The sequence below is a fragment of the Salmo salar genome, chromosome ssa16 (genome assembly GCF_905237065.1).
Source record: "Salmo salar chromosome ssa16, Ssal_v3.1, whole genome shotgun sequence".
NCBI lineage: Eukaryota > Metazoa > Chordata > Actinopteri > Salmoniformes > Salmonidae > Salmo > Salmo salar.
The window spans coordinates 68,097,643-68,112,948 of NC_059457.1; the positions used below are offsets into that span (position 1 = coordinate 68,097,643).

A 15,306-nucleotide genomic window follows, 5' to 3' on the forward strand; every position below is an offset into this window, starting at 1 on the left:
ATTTCATACAATTTCATACATTATTTTCTGTGCTGGCCCCCCGTGGGAATCAAACCCACAACCCTGGTGTTGCAAACACCATGCTCTACCAACTGAGCTACAGGGAAGGCTATTATATCAGACCGTATACCACGGGTATGACAAAACATTTATGTTTACTGCTCTAATTACATTGATAACCAGTTTATAATAGCAATAAGGCACCTCTGGGGTTTGTGGTATATGGCCAATATACCACGGCTAAGGGCTGTGCCATGCGTCGTGCCTAAGAACAGCCCTTACCCGTGGTATATTGGCCATATACCACACCCCCTCATGCCTTATTGCTTAATTATAGTATTACTGTACCTGGCATTTCAGATTGAGTGTTTGATTGAGCCTAAGTATTTGAAAGAAAACAATCACTAGTGGAGTCCAGGTCTGCTATACCCAGTTTGTCTTTCTCAGAATATGATCAGTGATGCTGAATGTCAAAGGATGGGGGAGAGGGGGAAGCAATGGCCCATCCTACATCCTCTCTGTACACACACAGCTAATTACAGGGCCTGATCTCCTCAGCTGTCACTGACACAGTCTCTTTACATGTCAATGCCAGCCGAATGGGCCCTCATCATCAGCGCTCCCTCCCTGTCCCAGGGCCCTCATAGGAAAATAAAACAGACAAAAATGCCTTGTCCTCGCCCCAGCTGCCGGTCTCACAGGGCAAACATGGCATAATGGCACAGGGCGCTGAGGTTCAGTCGCAGGGCGCGCACACACACACACACACACACACACACACACACACACACACACACACCTCCCGCCACTCTGCCCTACTCCATGTACATTCACAGTGGCACAACGTAGTCTTTCTGGGGGCCTCTCATCACGCCACGCCTCACAACGGCCCTCCTTTGTGTTGGCCTAGCACTCTGAGGAAATGATAAAGTACAAGTAGTGGGTGTGTATTTGTGGCGGGAACTGGTCCATTTTTTTGACGGCCATTTGCCATTTGTGGAAGGGGAGGTAGGGCCTTGGCTAAGAGCCCAGCTGTGGCGTGGTGGTGTTGGCTGCATACAAACCATCGAGGGTGAACACAAGCACATTTGTTTAGGCCTCCTCCCCCCTCACCTCAGGCAGCCTTGGGAGGAACAGTTGACAATTCCTAACCACACTAGCCTGGACTGGATACCCATCCACACGCTGGGGATAGACAAGGCCGGTTGGGGACAGGAGGAAGAAAGGAAGCTTACCTGAAGACTGGACAAAAGAAGCAATATTAAAAAAAAAAAAAAGTATGTTGACTTTTACTGTTGATTTGTTGATTTTTATGTAGTTTCAAAAACAAATGCATGACTTATCACTCCAAATGACAGTGGACTGTCTCTAAAAAAAAGCAGGGAGGGCAGAGTTGTATAGCTTGGTAATGTTTTTATTCCACATTTTGTGCCTTGGTTCACCGGCATCTCTGTTCGTCTCCTGAGAAGCAAGAGTTGCTAGAATCAGTGAGCTTATTAACATTTCAAGATGTGGACAATTTATTTATCTATAGATTCCCTTTGTAGCTCACGAATGTTGATGGCCATATAAAGGGACTCTCTTCAAGCTGCTGATGTGAAAAGGGACATTGCTTTATTCCCAGTGGGACTGAAAATAACATGGCTTGGACATTCCAACATGTCATTGTAGCATGGGGCGATGCATGAATCCACTTAGTGTTCCTCTGAGCAAAAACATTTCAGTAGACACAGAATCTATGTCCCAAATGGAACCCTTTTCCCTGTATTGCAGTAATTATAACCAGAGGCTTGTATATTTCTATATTTATTTATTTTTAGATCTGTTCTCGTTAGTTCTTTTTCTGTATTATGTCATGTTTTATGTTTCGTGTGAACCCCAGGAAGAGTAGCTGCTGCTTTCGCAACAGCTAATGGGGAGACAAATAAAACCCCAGGTCAAAAGCAGTGCACTATAAAGGGAATAGGGTGCCATTTGGGACGCACTCAGAGACTGCCTCAACACTGAGCACGTTTCAGCAGACACAGACTGCCTCTACACGCCCCAGTCATCTCACTACACTGGGAGCTACACTGTCTCAGATAGAACCATGCTTTAGCTCCAGCTAACATTTTTGGTTGGATTTGTATTGGATAGTAGATTTCCCTTCATTATTACACTCTCCTTTTCTGATGTTTTCTGATGTTATCAAAACAGTTTTACCTTTACATGTATAGGACACACCATAGCATTGAGTTTGCTTGTTTTAATATTTGTTCTAAGGAGAAACAAAACACATACACTTTTACCATTAACCAGATGTCTGGATAATTAAAAGTCATATTTATCTCAATGCTGGTATGGAAGCTGTAGGACTGACTGCTTTATGATCAAGCAGGTTTAACTCCCAGATGCAGCTGGGAATTCCAAAGGGTAGTGTTCTGGTTAACTATGGGAATTCTCTAACAATATCTTTTACAGAGACTTGGCCAACTCTTCATCTTTATGAATTCCAGACATCGGATTGTATATGATTGTATCAAGATATAGATTTGCCATTCCATTCCATCACGTAATACGTTATGGCAGAAAGGAGAATGGAAATATCTTTCAAACATGAATCTGTCTGAGAGTGATTTTGAAAAGAGCTTTGGTTGTTTCGGTATGGTGCACTATAGTATGCATTTGCTGTAGAGTAAAATTGTGTAGCCTATAGCTCACCCCATGGACCAGCTCCAACCTCTTGCTAATCATCAGTGCAATGAAAGCAGGAAGGAGGAATGTCTGGTGAAAGCTGGTCGCACTGAAAACAATGAGGGTAGGCTAAATGTATGGGTTTCTGACCGTAGAAGTCCAACATCGCTCCTCCCCAGTGTCCCAGACTGGTTATTAAATAAATGAAATGGTATTTGTCACACGCTTCGTAAACAACCGGTGTAGACTAACAGTAAGCCCTTCCGAACAATGCAGAGAGAAGAATATAGACAAATAATAACAAGGAATAAATACATAATGAGTAACGATAATTGGCTATATACACAGGGGACCAGTACTGAGTCGATGTCCAGGGGTACGAGGTAATTGAAGTAAATATGTACATATAGGTAGGGATAAAGTGACTAGGAAATAGGATAGATAATAAACTGTAGAGTCAAAAGAGTAAGTGTAAAAAGGGTCAATGCAGATAGTCCGGGTAGCTATTTGGTTAACTATTTAGTAGTCTTGGAGGTAGAAGCGATTCAGGGTCCTATTGGTTCCAGATTTGGTGCATCGGTACTACTTGCCGTGCGGTAGCTGAGAGAACAGTCTATGACTTTAGATACTGTATGTGAGGTATTGCTCTCTTATTGGAAAGTGCAGGGTGAAAATCACTTAGAGCTATTGGCCAGATATACACGTTTTATCCTATTTAAAACCTCATTAGAAAGCAATTACAGCCAAAGTACTGCTAAGTACACTTTCAAAACAATGGGCGATAGCTCAACACTCAGGTGCTAATAACTATAAATCCATAAATAAGTAAAACTGCAATGGCACTCTTAACGTTGAGTATTTGGCTCATCTTCTTTTGAGAGTCTCTCTCTACTAGAACCTGCATTCCACGTTTAATAGGTTTAAAATGTTCTGGATTTGAAACTGCTGACATTACTCTCTACAATAGTCTCTGTAGTCTTTGTAATAGGCTTTTTATGGCTCACATGCCTCTACCTATCTTAGCCAATATGACTCAAAGCAGACCAGATACGAAAGACCTTTTGAGAAACATTTTGTTTGTAACATTGTTCACCACATAACAATAGTGTATAACTATGTTGTTAAGAGATATTATTATTTGTCAATGTTTTGTAGTTCCAAAATATGGTGAATCAGTGGATTTTAATGGTAATTGATGATCTACCTAGCAACTACTTTTCTCTGTTCTGACTGGTTAGATGTTGAGAACAGGAAGTATTTGAAGTGACATTTCTGTGAATGTAGTCCGTTCATGGGTAAAAGAGATATCAAAAGAGTAAAGAGTAAAAGAGTAATCTGTCTCCATCCAGTGTTGTCAACATATAAAGTCATCAATCCACCTTATGAAGAACCCTCAAACTACATTAGTACAGCCAAAGAGCAGTAATGGTATGTCTGGCAGTGGCAACTTATTGTCAAGTAGTAAAGGCATAACAAAAATAGAGTGACTTTGATATATTTTATTACCCCTTTTTCGTGGTATCCAATTGGTAGTTACAGTCTTGTCTCATCGCTGCAACTCCCGAACGGACTTGGGAGAGGCGAAGGTCAAGAGCCATGCATCGTCTGAAACACAACCCATCCAGGCACTGGCTGTGACAGAGCCTGGACCCGAACCCAGAATCTCTAGTGGCACAGCTAGTGCTGTGATGCAGTTCCTTAGACCACTGCGCCACTCGGAAGGCCCGACTGATATCATTTAAAGAAAACACAGGCTATTTGTCATAAAACGAATCCTGTCATTGGCTCCTTCCCTTCATCCACACTGATTGGAAAAAACTACAGGGCCACGTTCAGCAGGACACAATAAAAACGTATTATGTAGAACAAACATGCCTCTGGCACGTAGAACAAGGAACCATGGGAGCTCTATTCATGGTATTTCTATGTGCAATGTTCCACAACGTTTGCTTGCTGAACATGGCCCAGGTAAAAATTATAGGGTGGAATCTCGTCATTAGGCTGGTTTTCACCTGGGGCAAAACGTTCTGTTCAGTTTTGCAACTGTTTGGACTAACGATTACACCCCTGGTCAGTTCTTTGAGATCACTGCATACAAAGGAGGAGAGGAAAAGAGAGGAATGATCTTTAGAGCTTTCTTCCTCTTCAGTAGAGGGAGGAATTCTTACGTCACTCTACTCCTTGGCAATCGTTTCCTCAGTCACCCTCAAAGGGTCTGACCCTTAACCCACAGTTTAAGGTCTTCCCTCCAATGTATGGGTTCTAGCCATGGGTCAAGCCATATATTTTGTGCATGATTACCTTGTCGGTAGCCTCTCAGGTCGTGCAGCTAGCCACAGTGAAGTGTTAGACGTCACGAGGAGAGAGATACTCTTTCCAGGTTGAAACTGAGAAATGCCAATGCGTTTGATTGCGCAAAAATGCTATATTTTTTTACGAGACAGGCTACCACATGTATCCAATGAATTCGCTTAGATTGAATAGAATAGAATGTTCAAATGTCAGTTCGAAGATAATGGAGTGCTTTGTCCCCATACATAACTTGAAGTGTGTCTTCACAAGTGGTTTGTGCACAAGCATTTGAGCCAATTGATTAATACTTGTGTTATTCTGATTAGATTTATCTAAGGCTTATCATAGCCTGCTAATGTTTTTGACATTATGTAGCATTTGAGGCTTTCCAAATTAAATTCTCAAGGAGTAGACTACACCACTTCCCACCAGCTGTAGACTACACTCTTATCTGACCAGCTGTAGTCTACACTCTTATCTGACCAGCTGTAGTCTACACTCTTATCTGACCGGCAATGTAGTTGCCTTATGATATAAGACCCATTGTAAAGGGTCAATCTGGGATACAAACAACAACAAAGCGGTCACCACGACAATTTTGGGGGTAAACAACCCAGCCTTGCTTTGACAGGCAATGCCACGGGTCTCCTAGACATCTCTTGCCGAACAGCACAGCAATGCAATGAGCTACGAGAGGAGGAATGTGAAAACAGTGTGGAATCTTTTGAAAAATGATTGCATTTGTGGCCATAAGGAATGCAACAGAGGCATTTAGAGAGGCTGAATTGGTGCATGTGTGATCACCGACTGCGATGACGAACAGTGGGTGACGTGACCGGTCTGATGGTTTCTGTCAGTGTGCCCCTTGTCTACTTTATTCTGGGTCTGTGGTGAGGAATGCTTAAAGTGTTAAGAAGCAGAAATTCTGTGGGGAGCCCCAATGAAAAGCAGACCGGGGTCCTTATTTGGAAATACTTTAGTCTTAAGAGTAGGAGTGCTGATCTAGGATCCCCTCCTTGTCAAAATTGAAACGAATAAATGTTGATCCAAAAGGCAAAACTGATCCTAGATCAGCACTCCTACTCTGAGACACTTAATGAATATGGCTCAAGGGCTTCTATCTAAAGAGTAGGAGTGCTAATCTAGGATCTGTTTTGTCTTTTGGATCATATTGATTACTGTTATATGGACAGGGAGGATCCTGATCCTAGATCAGCACTCCTACTTTTAGACACTTGAGACATACAGACTTTGGGCCCATATTCAGAAATAGTCTAAGAGCAGGAGTGCTGTCCATAAAATCAAGCTCATCATGACCTAAAAGGCTAAACTGACCCTAGATCAGCACTTCTAAACTGATCCTAGATTAGCACAACTAAGAGTTCTCTTGAGTTTGTGAATAATGGCCCAGACCAGTAGTTTCCAATCAGCATGTTAGTAGAAAAATCTGGTTGGCAGTAAAGCTGTGAGTCATGTGTCTCCCTTTAAACGAGAGAGAGAGAGAAAGATAAACACTTTAAACCTTCTGAGAGACTGGGGTCTACGCCAAGCCCAGACGCTTAAGGAATGCAGCTGGGCCTTGCTTGGTTTGCCACAGTTGAAGCCTGAGAGAGACATAGTAACGCTGGCTGGTCAGACAGACTCAAGTCAGCTAACCAACAGAGCTTTTGAGATGGAAGTATAGCATTTGCAAACATAGATAATGTGTGTGTGTGTGTTGGTTATTCTATCCTTGTGGGGACCTAAAATCCCCAAAAGTCCCCACAAGGACAGTAAAACAAGGAAAATCCCCCCTTGTGGGGATTAGAATTAGGGTTAGAGGTTAGTAGTTAGGTTTAGGGTTTGGGTTAGAATTATGGGTTAAGGTTAGGGTAAGGGTTATGGTTAGGGGTTAGGAAAAATAGGATTTTGAATGGAAATGAATTGTAGGTCCCCACGAGGTTAGAAGAACATAACAGTTGTGTGTGTGTATAGGAGTTGGGTAAATGTGGTTGTTTGTGACATGGGCGAGTCTGTGTAAATTGGTGGGCATTTCTTTGTAAAAGCGTCATTAACAGTAACAGGAAGTTCATAGGAGCACATACAAATTGGTGTCAAATGAAAGCTATGAATCTATATAATAATTTTATTAAGGCATATATAAACTAGGCATAAGCAAAGGCTTTCTAGTCAAACAGATGGAAAAGGGGTTTTAGAAAACATCTTGCAGAAAAAGTCTTAAAAGGTATTAGACATGCATCAAAACACAATATTGTTGAAGTTAAGACCACTGACAACTAATATCAACATTTAGTTTTACAGAAATGATTTGCCTTCTGTAAGTTTAAGAAATATTGCCTAGTGTATTTCTTGTCATTCTGTTACCAAAAGCCCACTTACAGTGCCTTTCAGAAAGTATTCAGATCCCTTGACTTTTTCCACATTTTATGTTACAGCCTTATTCTAAAATTGATTTAAAAAATGTTTCCCCTCAACAATCTACACTTAGTACCCCAAAATGACAAAGCAAAAACTGGTTTAGACATTTTTTGCTAATTTATTAAAAATAAAAACTGAAATGCCACATTTACATAAGTATTCAGACCCTTTACTCAGTACTTTGTTGAAGCACCTTTGGCAGCGACATTACAAGCTTGGCACACCTGTATTTGGGGAGTTTTTCCCATTCTTCTCTGGAGATCCTCTCAAACTCTTTCAGGTTGGATGGGGAGCGTTGCTGCACAGCTATTTTCAGGTCTAGCCTCTTTCTATTCTGGTTAGAGCCAGTTTGCGCTGTTCTGTGAAGGGGGTAGCACACAGCGTTGTGCGAGATCTTCAGTTTCTTGGAAATTTCTTGCATGGAATAGCCTTAATTTCTCAGAACAAGAATAGACTTATGAGTTTCAGAAGAAAGGTCTTTGTCTCTGGCCATTTTGAGCCTGTAATCGAACCCTCAAATGCTGATGCTCCAGATACTCAACTAGTCTAAAGAAGGCCAGTTTTAATGCTTCTTTAATCAGAACAACATTTTTCAGCTGTGCTATATATAATTGCAAAAGGGTTTTCTAATGATCAATTAGCCTTCTAAAATGAATACTTGGATTAGCTAACACAACGTGCCATTGGATCACAGGAGTGATGATTGCTGATAATGGGCCTCTGTGCGCCTATGTCGATATTCCATTAAAAATCAGCCGTTTCCAGCTACAATAGTCATTTACAACATTAACAATGTCTACACTGTATTTATGATCAATTTGATGTTATTTTAATGGACAAAAAAAAGTGCTTTTCTTTCAAAAACAAGGACATTTCTAAGTGACCCCAAACCTTTTGAACGGTAATGTAAGTCCAAGCTCTGGCTGGGCCACTCAATGACATTCAGAGACACCTGCTTTGGTCTGGCTGTGTGGTTAGGGTCGTTGTCCTGTTGGAAGGTAAACCTTTGCTCCAGTCTGAGGTCCTGAGCGCTCTGGAGCAGGTTTTCATCAAGGATCTCTCTGTACTTTTCTCCGTTAATCTTTCCCTAAATCCTGACTAGGCTCCCAGTCCGTGCCGCTGAAAAACATCCCCCAAAGCATGAAGCTTCCACCACCATGCTTCACTGTAGGGATGGTGCCAGGTTTCCTCCAGACGTGACGCATTCAGGCCAAAGAGTTCAATCTTGGTTTCATCAGACCAGAGAATTTTCTTTGTCATGGTCTGAGAGTCTTTAGGTGCCTTTTGGCAAACCCCGAGCAGGCTGTCTTTTACTGAGAAGTGGCTTCTGTCTGACCACTCTACCATAACGGCCTGATTGGTGCAGTGCTGCAGCGATGGTTGTCCTTCTGTAAGGTTCTCCCATCTCCACAGAGGAACTCTGGAGCTCTGTCAGAGTGACAATCGGGTTCTAGGTCACCTCCCTGACCAAGGCCCTTCTCCCACGATTATTCAGTTTGGCTGGGCAGCCAGCTCTAGGAAGAGTCTTGGTGGTTCCAAACTTCTTCCATTTAAGAATGATGGAGGCCACTGTGTTCTTGGGGACCTTCAATGCTGCAGACATTTTTTAGAACCCTTCCCCAGATCTGTGTCTTGACACAATCCTGTCTCGGAGCTCTACGGACAATTCTTTCGACGTCATGGCTTGGTTTTTGCTCTGACATGCACTGTCAACTGTGGGAGCTTATATAGACAGGTGTGTGCCTTTCCAAATCATGTCCAATCAATTGAATTTACCACAGGTGGACTCCAATCAAGTTGTAGAAACATCTCAAGTATAATCAATGGAAACAGGATGCACTGAGGTCAATTTCAAGTCTCATAGCAACGGGTCTGAATACTTATGTAGATCTCTTTTTTTAATACATTTGCAAAAATTTCAAAAACCTGTTTTTGCTTTGTTATTATGGGGTATTGTGTGTAGATTGCTGAGGACATTTTTGAATAAGGCTGTAACGTAACCAAAAGTCAAGGGGTCTGAATTATTTTCGAAGGCACTGTATCTTATAGACATTTTCTAATTTCTCTCCCTCACGAGGACGGCGGATAATGAAAGCTCACAGAATTAACAAGTAAAGGTAGACCTACCAATTAGTCATTTGGTTTATGATCGTAATGGGGAATATTTAAGATGAATAAAGTTCATATTCCGTTCGGAGTAAGTAACACAATGAACACAAAACATATTTATATGTTTCCCCTGTCTGTAATACACATGATTTTAAAGTGTTGTATTTGTGACACTCATTTGCGTCACGTGTTGATGGTCACTAGACTTGATACTGTATTTTACATATTATCTGATATCCGTTGATGCTGATTGGCGGCACACTTATAAGTTATCTCTGACATGGCGTGATTCTGTTGCTGCTGATGTCTTCCTCACAGCCTCTCGGACTGGTGTTTACAGAACATTTTGCCACTGTCTGATTAACATATACAGTGAGGTCTGAAAGTATTTTGCACAGGAACACCGTTTTTGTTGATTTGGCTCAGTACTCCAGCACTTTGGCTCTCGTGTTTGTTTGCGTGTGTGTGTAGCAGAGACATTTTCTCTGCTTGTGTGTGGACAACTACAAATACCTAGGTGTCTGCTTAGACTGTAAACTCTCCTTCCAGACTCACATCAAACATCTCCAATCCAAAGTTAAATCTAGAATTGGCTTCCTATTTCGCAACAAAGCATCCTTCACTCATGCTGCCAAACATACCCTCGTAAAACTGACCATCCTACCGATCCTCGACTTCGGCGATGTCATTTACAAAATAGCCTCCAATACCCTACTCAATAAATTGGATGCAGTCTATCACAGTGCCATCCGTTTTGTCACCAAAGCCCCTATATAATACCCACCACTGCGACCTGTACGCTCTCGTGGGTGGCCCTCGATTCATACTCGTCGCCAAACCCACTGGCTCCAGGTCATCTACAAGACCCTGCTAGGTAAAGTCAACCCCTTATCTCAGCTCGCTGGTCACCATAGCAGCACCCACCCATAGCAACACCCACCCATTTACCTCCCTTATCTCACCTCACTTGCTCACATTGTATATAGACAAACTGCTTTACTTTATCTTGGCCAGGTCGCAGTTGTAAATGAGAACTTGTACTCAACTTGCCTACCTGGTTAAATAAAGGTGAAATAAAAAAAATTATTAAAAAAGTGTGCTGGAGGTGTCTCCCTGTTGCAACTTGTAATTTAACCTGAAATGATTTATGGTTTCACTATATCTGCGACTGCTCTTCTCTTTTGTTCACCTGAAAATCCCCTTTACAATGATTTATTAAGTGATTTAAATTGCTTCCTTCTGTTACCAAATCGGTAACAAGATGACCAAAAAAATCCATAACAGAATGACTGAAACTGAATTGTCTACAATGGGAATTCATAGTAGTCACAATCCACAGGTGGGTCACCTGCTACTGTCTTCCCTTCCACTGACATACTGTTATGTTCAGCTCATAACTGTTTTCTTTCTGTCACGTGGTGGTCAAAGTAAAGTAAAGTAGAGTAGAGGTCAGTACAACACAGTACTGTACCGTACTGTACAGTAGAGTTTAGTACTGTACAGTAGAGCACACTAGAGTAGAGTACATTATAATTTACTGTATTGTTTTTAAATTTTTTGATTTAACTATCACTGTACTATACTGAACTATGCTCTACTGTACTTTACTATTCTCTACTCAACTGTGCTGTACTGTGATGTCCAAACTTGTGAAACATAAACATCTGTGATTGGTACAGATTCATTTGGTCTTGTTTGGGGGCGGAGCTCATTAGAATAATAGCCAGTGTGTAGAATAATACCTAAACATGCAAAGGATGATATCACTGGTTCTACCTTTGTGTCTATTCAGGATACATCACCATGAAGAGGATGACATTCATAATCATGCATTTCTGTATAGTACAGATCACGGACCCATGATGTCATTCTGTTACCGGGTGTTTATCCACTTCACTTACTGTCAATAACCAAAATAGATTTTCTTTCAAACTCAGGGTGTTATATAACAGCTGACAGCCCATTCTTTCTTAATTCGGAGTAGATATTCAAACATTTCTGAAAAACTGTCTCACACAAAAAAACGGAGAGATTTTACCGTTATTCTGTTACCAAATTTTACATACAATTTTCTGTGGAAATTGTTAAAAGTAGTCCTTGTGCATAGAGTTAGGTAAGCATTTCACTGTTAGTCTACAGCTGTTGTTTACGAAGAATGTGACATAAGATTTGATTTGTGTCGTTTCTTTAACATTGCAATAAAACATTTTTTGTTTGGCATACTTTTAAAGGTGATAAATCCTAGTCTCAGCATCATTCTGTTAGTGTGTAATTACCGTCTGTCAGAAGGGTTGTGAAGTTGTGTGTTATATTATGTGTCATTAGCATGTGCATGTGAGTTAGTGTCTGTTACTGTATGTGTGTGTAGGCCCACCTACATGCATGCATGTGTTTGCCTGTCTGCGTGCAAGTGTGTGTGCGCACCGCAGGAGGTTGGTGGCACCGTAACTGGGGAGAACGGGCTCTTGGTATTGGCTGGAGCAGAATGGTATCAAATACATCAAACACATGCTTTCCAGATGTCTGATGCCATTCCATTTGCTCATTTCCAGCCTTTATTAGGAGCCGTCCTCCCCTCAGCAGCCTCCGCTGGTGCGCTCGTGTGGTCTCGCACGTGTGTGTGCGCGTGTGCGTGCGTGCGTGTGTGTGTGTGGCAAGCCGGGGTGTGAATCCTGCAGCAACAGATCCCATGGCTCCTGACAGTTAGTTAATAAACACTGATCTGTCAACAGCTGCACATGATGTAATGTGGAACTTCTTCTCACCTACACCGCCCCCCTCCTCCCTCCCCCTCCTCCCTCCTCCCTCCCTCATTACAAGTAGCAGGGTGTTTGCAGAGCACCAGTCTGGCAAGCTAGAGTGAGTGTGTGTAAACTCAGTGCCTCCCATGCTACTGCTACTCCTCACTGGGAATTTACCAAAGGAACATGTTTTCAGCCACCTTCAAAGGGAATTCCATGTTACAATGTCTGATGTAGACTTATCAGACTGTCAAATGTGTATCTGTCTGTGTGCGCACTAGAGAGAGAGAGAGAGAGAGAGAGAGAGAGAGAGAGAGAGAGATGCAAACTGGTCAGGATCAAACTGCTTACACACATACCCAGCAGACATAACTTATGTATTTATTTAGACAAGGCTTGGAAGATTCCTGTGCTCTCTCAGCTTGGTGAGATACATGCAGTGTCCCTTTGGACTTTAGTGTTTTTCTGTCTCTTTTCCTAACCAGCTGCCATGATGAGAGAGACAGTCATGTTCCTGTCAGCAGGGCAGCTAGGGCTAGGCTACACATGCTGGACATTGTGATTGAATGTCCCAAGCAGACCTGGGTTCAAATCCTATTAAAATCGTTCAAACACGTTGCGCATTTGCTTTAGTCTGCCTGGAGTGCCAGGTGGTGGGTGGGACTTTTCTGTTGCTTCCATTGCATCAGGAAATCTCATCAAGCACCGGCTAAAGTATTTGAAATGATTTCCAACACTATTTGAACCCAGCGCTGGCCCTAAGGCAGGAAACCCATCTGATTTGTTTCAGGATGTAATAAGGTCTTCCTAAGGGCCTGTGTTTGGGGTGTGATCGGTGGAGGGAAATGTGTTTCTGCAGCATCGAATCCCTGATGAGCTACATGACGTTATGCTCATTGTTTTGATAAAACGTTTAAACCCAAGCAACTCTAATGAACTTGTGTGCAGTGGCGTACCACATTTTCCTTCCATAGACAAGCAATGAGCGCACCCCCTTGAGTTTGAAGTCTTTTGTCACTGTCGCAGAAATGAAGGATATTCATTCGAATTCAATTAAGTTTCTATCAGTGTAGTTACAGTAGATTGTTGTCACGTCTTCCACCGAAGTCGGTCCCTCTCCTTGTTCGGGCGGCGTTCGGAGGTCGACGTCACCCGGCTTTCTAGCCACCGCCGATCCACTTTTCATTTTCCATTTGTTCTGTCTTTGTCTCACACACCTGGCTTCACTTTACCAATTACTTGTTCATTATTTAACCCTCTGTTCCCCATGTTGTGTTTGTGAGTGATTGTTTTTTGTAATTCGGTCAGTCTTTGTGGGCTCGTGTTGTTACCTTGTATATTTGTCTTTTTTGAGTAAAATACGTTGATTACTCAGTTCTGCTGTCCTGCGCCTGACTCTCTACACCAGCTACACACAGGACCCTTACAATTGTGTCCCTATGTCATCTTTAATGCAGTGTTTGCAGTTAATTTATTATCGCACGTGACATGAGCGCAGAGCAAAAATATGTCAATTCATTTTGCCAGATGCTCCTAGGCTTTTTCTTAAGAGCAAGCATATTTCATATGAGATGTGTCACACGTGTGTGTCTCTGGCTGAGACATCTACAGCACAGCAACTCTCTCATATTCAACCTGTTGAAATGCAAGACAACATTCTTCCCCCAATACTTCCCCCATGCAAATGGGGTTAGCTACGTTAGATGTAAAGTCTTGAGCCGACTTACGAAGTGTTAGAAAGGGCGTCGGGTGAAGATTGTAATAAAAAAAAAACACTCGATAGAATGCAGATCGAAATGTAACAAGTGTCTGTCTGTTCATCTCTTAGGAGTGAACTCACACCCGCCCTGTATCTCACACAGCTGTGTGTGTGTGTGTGTGTGTGTGTGTGTGTGTGTGTGTGTGTGTGTGTGTGTGTGTGTGTGCGCGCGCAAGTGTGTATGTAGCATATGTATATACAGTGTGTGTGGGTGTGTATAAATCAACACTGTGGAACACCTTAATCTTGGAGTTAATTGCAGTTTTTGTACTTATCTCTAATACCATGATGACTGTGGGTCTGTCTGTCTGTCTGTCTGGGTACCACAAAGCTTGTCCCAAATGGCACCCTATTCCTCAGGTAGTGTACTGCTTTTGACCAAAGCCCAATGGGCCCTGGTCAGTAGTAGCGCACAACCCGAGCCAAAGAGACAGGAGGTCGAGGACATATAGGGGACTGATCATCATATGCCATCTGTGCTGCTAGCCTGCCACACAGATGGACCTCTCTCTCTCTCTCTCTCTCTCTGTTTCTCTCTCTCTCTCTGTTTCTCTCTCTCTCTCTCTCTCTCTCTCTCAAATCAATTTCAATTTAAGGGCTTTATTGGCAGGGGAAACATATGTTAACATTGCCAGAGCAATCTCTCTCTTTCTATACCCTCACATTCACATCATACTTACCCCCCCACCTCTCAATGATTGAAAAGTAATAGCTATCTGGGAATTAGGAGGTAGCCTAGACATGCTCCTCTCTCTCAAATCTCCAATGTATAATTATCCTCCCCATTCATTCTGCACCCTGCCTGAGCAATCTGGATGAATCATTCACAAAACGAGGTCTTGGCTGGGGGGGGTGGTTCCGGGCTCCAGCCTGATCCCCTTTCCTTTATAGCCCTCCTCCATTCATACACACAGACAAAATAAATAGGGTCCCGGGGCAAGGGCCGGTGCACCAATCAATGTCAACCATCGCTATCCATCCCAGGCTGACTGACACTTCCTGGCAATCTCATTGTTCTTTTGGGGGGGGGGGGGGGGGGGTGTATTGATCCAGCCTGCGTCCCAAATGCACCATATTCCCCATACAGTACTATTTGGGACACACATACAACCTCGCCAATAGGGTTTTTCTTTAGACACGAGAGTCCATTTTCCTCGTTTTCATTGCACTGCGTGATAGATGAAAGTGCGAATTGAAAACTCATGCGACAGTACAGATGTTTGGAATCCGTCTACCTCTGAGAATTTACGTGGCACTGAGAGCCCAGATGGTGGTGAGTAGACATGTTTGCCGACCGAGTCACTCATTGTGTTT

The 15,306-nt window shown here is 42.6% G+C and overlaps 1 protein-coding gene across 3 annotated transcripts in view; it reads left to right on the top strand.

The window, feature by feature from the left end:
• The first annotated feature begins 1,132 nt into the window (after positions 1–1,132).
• LOC106574435 (nck-associated protein 5) overlaps positions 1,133–15,306 on the top strand; it is a 165,823-nt gene continuing 151,649 nt past the window's right edge. Inside the window, exon 1 of one of the 3 annotated variants that reach the window (XM_045697634.1) lies at positions 1,133–1,277. The gene's annotated coding sequence lies outside the window, so the exon portion shown is untranslated. The remainder of the gene's footprint in view (positions 1,278–15,306) is intronic. The other 2 variants (XM_045697633.1, XM_014150324.2) reach the window with 2 other exon arrangements.